The 8,703-nt window shown below is 50.5% G+C and overlaps 1 protein-coding gene across 1 annotated transcript in view; it reads left to right on the top strand.

The window, feature by feature from the left end:
• Window positions 1-508: 508 nt before the first annotated feature.
• The window catches only part of HPCAL1 (hippocalcin-like 1), a 120,991-nt gene continuing 112,796 nt past the window's right edge, over window positions 509-8,703 (top strand). Inside the window, exon 1 of the mRNA XM_011960913.1 lies at window positions 509-750. The gene's annotated coding sequence lies outside the window, so the exon portion shown is untranslated. The remainder of the gene's footprint in view (window positions 751-8,703) is intronic.

Raw genomic sequence — 8,703 nt, 5'->3', positions numbered from 1 at the left:
CGCGGGCTGCTGGCTGCTGGCGTGTGCACCGGGCGTGTGCACCGGGCGTGTGCACCGGCGAGCGCTGCGATACGGCTCTTTGCGTGTATGTTTGTGCGCGCGCGTGTGTGTCCGGGGGTGCCCGCGTTTCTCTGCGCGGTGGAGTCGTGGGTGACGGCGGACGGTTGTGTGTCTTTCGAATAGCGTGTACTTGTGGGCATCCGTGTGTGTCTTAGGTGTGCACAGTTTGGACTGCGTTTGTGGAATTGTGTGTTGGGGCAGTTGCTGGTGGGGAGCGGTGCCTGGCGGGTGTAGTGTGTGAGCAGCTGTGCGCAGAGCAGGGTGGCGGGGTGGGCGTGGGCGGTCCAGCCCCACGTGCAGAGCCCTCTGTCCCGGCTGCTCGGCGCAATGCGTAGCTTAGGAGCCTCGAGGACAGCTGGGATCCGACGGGGCAAGCGCCTACCTTGCAGGCAGGCTGGGCCAGCCTCTCAGGGGGACAGGTCCGTGCGGCCCACGTGGGTCGCCTGTGAGCTTCTGCCAAGGGTGGGGGCCCACGCGGAGGCGATCCGCTCTTTCCTCCCAGGGCCATGGAGCGACGAGGAGAGCTTTGGCCTCCCCGTGACCCGCACTGCGACCTGGGCCAGACGCGCCACCTTCCCCGGTCGCGGTTTGCTTGTCTTTCAAATGAGGACAGCTCCTCCCTCGGGGGCTGTGGTGACAGGTGAAATGAGAACGCACTGAAGACAGCTCTTGGTCAATGCCCCGCACGCAGTAGGTGGTGTGTTCATCGGATTAGCGTCTCCTGTTTAAAATCTTTTTTTTTCCTTTATCGTGGGTGGGGCCTTGCATTTCCCTCGGGCGTGTTTTGTGCCTCTCCCTGGCCCTAACTTAACCGCGAAGCACTGACATTCGAGAAAGTTTAGCTGCCAGCTGCGCTGTCTCCTGCCGCACCTCCCGGGCGGCGCTGGCTCCGCGAGTGCCCGAGAGCGCCACGCGCGGCGCCGACCCTGCCCCAGCCCCCAGGCTCCCGCGCGAGCGTGGGGGTCCCTCTCCTGGCCGGGAGACAGCGACTGCGGAGTTGAGAGACCTTTGGTTCAACAAGTGCCTAGTCCAGGAGGATGCGGCTCAGCCCGTGGAGTCCGAGAGCCACGGCGTGAAATTGGCGCTTCCTGCACACGCAGTTCTCGGGCTCCCGGGGTATCCTGGCCGCCAAAGGCCACCTCTTTCCTCCCGGCTGACCCCAATTCCACCAGAGGAGGATGTTTGCCAGGACGCCAAGTCCAGCTGCGGGTCTTGGCATTAGACAACCCCCAGCCATCCCTGCTCCCTTGCAGCCAGCCTCATGCCCGGGGCCCACGTGGGAACCCTCCTCCTAGTCCCACACCTTAATTTAAAACGTTTACTTTTGAAACCTGCTACTCGTGAAATTGAACCGCAGTGAACGAGCACCCAGCTCATACCACGAGTCACTCTCTGGAGAGTCCTGGCGCCTCGGCGCTGGCTGAGACGCAGCAAGGCCAGCTCTCGGGGCCGGGTGCCCTCGGCCAAAACGAGTGATATTCTTTCCCTTCATCGCCTTGGTGTCTTTCTCTCTGGAAAAAAAAAAAGAAATCGCCTTTAACCAAGGGAGCCACAGATCTCGCCAGTGCAGGAGGCAATCAAAATGGAGCGCCAGCATGAGATTGGACTGCGGAGGGGGCGGCATGGGCGGCCTTTGGTATGGATGCGCTTCCCAAGTGTCAGGTGCCACCTGGTGATGTTCCCAGAGAGGCGGACTGCTTTGTGGGCTTTTAGGAGCCAGGAACAGAAACCTGGTCCGGTTCCTTTGGTTTCCCTTGGCCGGGACTGAAGCCCTGCAATCCCAGCCATGGCAGGCCAGGGGGATGTGATGAGCTCATTTTCTCATTTTTCATCCTGACTTGGTGACAGGAGCACACTTAGAATGCACCCTGTTTTCTGTTTCATGAATTGATTTTATGCCCTACAGGAGAAAAGGGCTTTTGGTGTGAATCCTAGTCTTTCCCCGTAATCAGATTCCATAGTAATATTTAAAAAAAAATCAGTCTGGCTTTCTCAGCTCAGAAAACAGACCAAAACCCAGGTTTTTGTTTTGTTTTGTTTTTGTTTTTTTCTAGTTAAAGCCAGCCCTTTGTCTCAAGCAAGCCAGTGTTTTGGCCTTAGATCTATTTCTGTTTCACTTTTGAAAGCGCCTGTAATTACTGAGCTCTTGAGGTTTTATTGGATAACGTGGCAAAGGGAAGGCCCAGGGGCCCTGCCTCTCCCTTGTGGTGGGATGTGGTGCCACGGTGCCATGTTCTAGCCTTGCCTGCTCCCTCTGCGTTCCACTTTTATGCTGTTTTTAAGATGGAACATAAATGTCAATGTGTGATAACAATTTGGGAGACTTTGTCTTTGGAATCCAATAAATGGAAGGACTTTTGACCTGTGGAGAAACCAGAACAAGTCAAAACCCCAGAAGAACAGAGATTTGCCCAAACTCTAGCCAATGACCCATTTTTTTCCAGCAGACCCTCCTAGAGATAGATTCTAAGTGAAATACGAGAACGTGGACACACTCCATCCCCTTTCTGGCCACAGTGCTGTGCAGAATTAGAAGTGCCGTCTATGGAAGGACAAGGACAGGACTTCCCTTGGTGCATGCGCCCCAGCCAGGAGCCGCATACTTACCTAGCACCATTTCACCCTGGAGCTGTTTCCTCCTGTTGAAGAGCTGGTGCCCACACCCCCTACCTTCAGGGCTCTGCAAGCACAATTCCAAGGACTGCAGCGCGGGTACAGTGCGTGCCCTGCTGAGTGTGCGTCAGAGCATTTGTCTCCCGGTGACACTTGTTCTAAGACCCTTTTTGCTACTCTTAGGTGGTAGATAATCCAGGGTACTAACAGGGGGCCCCAGAGTTTATTTGGCACTGAAGATTAAGCTACTTGGCAGCTGAATTTTTATGTAGATTGGGGTTAGGTTTGTATTAAAATTCTGCATTCCAGCGAGCCCTAAACCATACTTGTTCATTGTGGGATAATGCACTCGATTGATGAGTTGCCAGCCCAGGATTGACGGAGGATTATGTGTATTCTGCTAATTTGTCAGCACCTGATGTCATTGTGCTGGGGGGTGGGGGAGGCATGTTTGGAGTTAGGATGAGCAGACACGTGTAGATTTTCATCATGCTCTACATTGGGGCTCCCTGCTCTCCTATAGTAGCAGTGGGTTTCCATGTCATTCTTATGTCCTCAGGTAAAGCTGCACATCTGTGAATGTCATGGAGCTCTTGTTCTTTTCCTGTTAGATTGAGTTTCTAATCTGGGAATGACAGAGGGTGGCTGTTTATGGAGACAGCAGCGTGCGCTTAGGGGCTCTTTGGGTGCCCGTTACCCTGTGGAAAAAAGGTTTCTTCAAATCACTTTCTACAAAGAATAAAAAATGGTTGCAATCCAGTGGTGCAGACTGTAATATGACTTCAGGTAATCAATACAGTTTGACAGGTGGAACATTTCTTAGGTGCTGATGAACGGGGTGCAAGTCTCAAGTTTTTTTTTTTTTTTTAATCATCTGAAAAAGCACAGTAAATCCTTTAAAGAGCCCTACCTTGGCCATGTCGTTTCAAGTAAAACTGAATTTCAGAGGCAAAGCTTCATATCGGAGGCATGACTAACTAGAGAAATCCTTCCCAGAGACCTCTACTCTCTTCCTGTTGCTACCTTCCTCTGCCAGCAGCAGGGCAGGAAAGATGACTTCTTGGGGCTGTGTGCCTTTACCTTAATAAGCAAGTGCACCCTGAATACTTGCTAATCCCGCAGCTGGGTTTTCTGGGTCTTTGGACCTTTCTGGTACTTGAAGTACTACTCAAGTTGGCAGGAAGCCAGGAGCCTGGGGGTGGAGGTGCCTTAGTCCCACCTGTGGCATGAGACAAGAAGTCTTCTTCAGCAAGGGATGGGTCTCTGACCCTTGGCTAATAAAACTCAGCATTATTAAATATGTACTGCATGGGTAAGTTTGCTGTGACCCTGAAAAAAGGAAGAAGGCTTTTGGGTGGTGCGTGGTTCTCCTCTTGGAAGTCTTCCCAGGTTTCGCCTTAGTACTCTCTTGCCCTAGCTTAAATCTTTCCTTGCTCTGTGTCCCCTTAAGCAAGTGACGTCTCCCCCAGGCAGGCACGATATTAAGTGCATCTCTAGAGGATAGTTCCTTCCACCTGCCCAGGTGCACTGGCTGAACTCACCTGTGCCCACATCTGTGCATTTGCAGGCGATACAGATATACACCTGAGCTGTCCCCCTGAGCTGCAGACCCAACACTGGGTGTGGGCTCCAAGCTATTGCACATCAAAGCAGAGCCGAGGACACATCTCCCTCGCTGAAGCTGTGTCTCTTACCTATTATGGTCAACACGTCTCATCTACTCATTTGTTAAAGCTAGAAATCTCTAGAGAGTTTTGGAGCTCTTTCCCCATCTTCACTTTGCCGTCTAATCGGGTCAGCCCTCTTTGAGGGCTCATACCCACTCTTCCTGTACAGCAGAGCCTTATCTACCCTTGGCCCAGATCTTAGCCTTATCTACCCTTCCAGTTCCTTCACTCCAGCCATGCCGGGAGCACTTCACGGTTTAAAACACAGATTTCATCATCCCACTCTCTTCTGCCTCCCCAACCCCGCCAAGGTTTATTCTCTTACACAGTAAGTGCTTCTGATACCTACTGTGTGCCTTGTGTCAAGCTGGGATCTGAGAAGGTTGGACCCAGGCATCCTCCCTACCTGTGCAGAGTTTAAGGTCTTTGGCTGGGGGTTGTATGTGGGGGACCTATCAAATAAGACCAGGGGGCTTGAAGTGCTACGGAGGGGAGCTCCTACCCCGGTATAGGGGACACCCTGGAGAAGCACCCTGTAAGCTGACACCTGGGAGAGTTGGGGGAACAGTGGAGGGGTTGGAGTTGGGGCTGGATTGTTTGATGCCTTTCTTCTCTCCCACCCGGACTTCCTTATCTGCTAAACTCCTACTCATTTTTGTTTTAATTAATAGCTTTACCAAGATAGAATTCATCTCTCATAAAGTGTGTCCATTCTAAGTGTACACTTTAAATGATTTTCAGTAAATTTATGGAGTTCACAGCCATCACCACAATCCAGTTTTGGAACATATGCATCACCCCAGAAAGATCCCTCTTTTGTGGAAATTCCCTGTCCCCATCCTCAAGCCCTCAGTCCCCACAAATTTTCTCTCTGTCTCTAGATTTGCCTTTTCTTTCTACCTGTGTTTTTACAGGTTCGGGCCAAGGGCCGCTTCATTCAGGCCTTCCTGGAGTCTTCCAGTTAGAATTGATCTTTCCCCCAGCATCAATGAAGTGAGCTGGGTGCTTGACCATCCACCTGCGAGATGGCGAGCTCTCTCACTGGCCTCTCATGCCTGCACCTGGCACAGCACTGGCACCTATAGAATACCCAAGGTGTGTTGGCTGGACCAGCTGAAGTTGTGTTCCTCACATTTCTTTTGTATAACTCCTGAGTATCTAGCAGAGTGTTGGGATTAAAAATACAGGGCATGTATTGATGTGTCAGGTAATGTGAGCCCTGCTACATACATACATTAACTTGTTTCATCAAGAACTTTTGAGGCAAATGGCAAAACAAAAACAAAGAAAACAAAAAAACAAAACCCTATTTTCTAAGCCAGGCACGGTGACTTTTGTCTGTAGTTCCAGCTACTTGGGGGTGGGAGGATTGCTTGAAACCAGGGATTTGAGCCTGGGCAATATTGTGCTTCTTAACAATTTTTTTTTTTTTTTGAGAGAGTCTTGCTGTATGATCCCAGCTCACTGCAGCCTTGAACTCCTGGGCCCAAGCAATCCCCCTGCCACAGTCTCCTGAGTAGCTAGGACTACAAGTACACACCACCAGGCCTGGCTGATTTTTTAATTTTTTGTGGAGATGAGGTCTTACTATGTTGCCCACACTGGTCTTGAGCTCCTGGGCTCAAATGATCCTCCGGCCTTGGTCTCTCAAAGTGTGGAATTATAGGTGTGAACCACTGTGCCCAGTCCAAGCCATTTTTCTAAATGAAAAAACTGAGGAGGCCCAGAGCAAATAAGTAGCCCAAGGGCATCAGCAGAAAGTGGAAGCATCAAGAATTAAACGAGGTCACTTTCTCTTCCGCCCTTGTTTTGGTAGTAATGATATGCCCTTTTATGGCCTTGCCTGAGCTGGTGTTCAGATTTTCCTGTACAAGTCTTGTCATCCCTTCCTAAGCCATGGAAGCCCTTTCTAGGGCATGAGTGCTGTGTGACACGTGCTCACACAGTGTTGCCCCAGTACCTGCCCAGTCCACAATCGAGCAGGTAGAGACGGTTCAAGCAATGTGTGTGTGCGGAGAGGTCTCCTGGCAAATAGAAGGGGCTGGGGGAGGGTGTTGAATGCAGTGGTACTGTGGACTTGGGTGGCTTGGTGCATTTCAGTTTTTTGAATGCATTTCTGATGCATTTCTCTCCTTGGATCATTTTCATTCTTTGAGGAAGAGAGCAGAGGATGAGATGCCATTTGACAGATGCGCAAACCAAGACACAGAAATTGTGTACCCATTGTATGCCAGGTAGATCACAAATGACCATTCTCTCCCGTGGTTGTAGAGAACTCTCACGGTGGACAGAAACCATGAAAGAAATTATGGTGGAAAGAACTAAGACATTCTTGGATCAGGGTATTAGACCCTCATTTGCAAAATACCTTGGGGGAAAGATCGGAGACACTGAGGTTTGAATTGTAGTCTTTGCTCTGTTGTTTATTGGCTGGTGATTTTCTCTGAGTCTGTTTGCTCATGTGCAGAAAGAGGTTCTAGGCGCAGCTCAAACATAGACGGGAACACAGATGTGAGTAGCCAGGTGAGTCTGGCTGGTCACGTGTGGAATAAGTGGTGGTGGTTGCCGTTAACTCTTTAAACATTCTTGGATCTAGTGCCTCCTCTGCCACTGAGTACAGAATTCCTTTTCAAATTGGGGCTTATAAGGCATGTTTTGATCCAGGCTGTTGTAGCAAGGGGTTTGATGCTGAAGTCTGTGATTGCTGTGTGTGTGGAGGCTTCCGGAAGGTAGCCAGTGCTTGTTACTGCTTGGAGTTTGGGGAGCTGCCATTTTGGATTGTCCCAGCCTCATGCCTTCTGAGAAGCATCTCTCAGGGTTCCTGATGCACCTATAGAGACACTGAGCTTGGTGGTGGGGGCTGCATAGAGAGAGCTGTAGGTTGTTCCTCAGGCATAACGAGGCCCAGAGCTGGTGGTCCCCGCCCTCTGTGAGTATGTGCAGGGCACCGATCGGGTCTGGGAGCGTTCCTGCTGGCAGGCCCGAGGAGGACTGCTGGGCATACTCACAGAGTCGCGGTTCTGTACAGCGGTGTGTATTTACTGCAGCGCTCTTTTTCTCTGGCAGCAAAATGCTCAGCTCTCTGCCTTCTTTCTGTGCATTTAACAGACATTTCCAGAAAGCAGAGTTGACAAGAGCCCCCACTCCTCCCTTTCACTCCCATTTTTCTATTTGCTGCCCTGTAATCAATTTTTGGAGAGAAGTGAGAACCTCTCGAAATCGATCACCTATGTTGAAAAAAATCATTTTCAACATCATGCAGTTTTCCGTATTTACTGTGTGTGGCTGGAGACACTCCTGGCAGAATGAGTGTGGGATGTGGGAGGTCCAGAAAAGCCCCCAGCTTCAGGGGCTGAGACAGAGCCGTAGGTGGCAGAACTGGTTGTCCCCCCACCCCCCAATTTTTCAGCAGTGGTTGGGGTGTGCTTTATTAGAAACTCTTCAGTCATGCAGTGTGGAGCCCATGCTGGTGACGCAGCTTGGATGCCTGGCAGGGGCTTAGCCTCCAGGGGTGGGACATGAGATGTGGCTGCCGTGGCTTCTCTGTGTTTCTTCTTCCCAGCCAGTAAAGGTAGACACAGGCTTCTGGCAGGTGCTAAGGCCCTGCTTGCCTTCATACTATAATGTTGGCAGGTACAATTCATTCTTATTTCTTAGGGGTTGGTTTTCCCTCTTCTTTCTGAAGACATCCAGGGATAAAGAATTGCTGCTTTTATGAGCGTATGTTCTTGGTGATATGCTATTACCTTATCTTAAAACAATATGGCCTGGCGGATTATTCTCAGAGCTCGTTGTAAGGTGAAAGGTTATGCATTTGAGAATTATTTTCACAGTGTGGGTGGGAGTGGGGGGAGAAGATGTAGAGCACAGGTAAGGAATTCCAGGTTTTGGGGCCAGGGATCCCCAAGCAGTGTAATGGGCTCACTGTGGCCCATAGCTCCTTCCGCCTGTGGTTTGTGCTGGGCCGGTTGCTGGCTCTTCAAAACCATTATCACCATTATCATTATCACTATCATATCCATTATCACTGTCATCATCACCTTTCTCCATCACCACCACCATCACCATCACCATCATCACTGTTATGACCATTCATCATCACCATCATCATCACTATCATATTCATTACCATCACCATCATTATCACTGTCATCATCACCACTCTCCATCCCCATCATCATCATCATCATCACTGTCATCCTCATCCCCATCATCATCACCACCATCATCATCGCTGTCATCATCACCATCATCACTGTCATCACCATCATCACCATCGTCATCACCATCACCATCACTGTCATCACCATCACCACCACCATCATCACCATCACCATCGTCATCACCATCACCATCACTGTCA

The sequence above is a fragment of the Colobus angolensis genome, unplaced genomic scaffold (genome assembly GCF_000951035.1).
Source record: "Colobus angolensis palliatus isolate OR3802 unplaced genomic scaffold, Cang.pa_1.0 Scaffold53, whole genome shotgun sequence".
NCBI classification, from domain to species: Eukaryota; Metazoa; Chordata; class Mammalia; order Primates; family Cercopithecidae; genus Colobus; species Colobus angolensis.
This window is presented reverse-complemented; position numbering and strand designations above follow the sequence as displayed.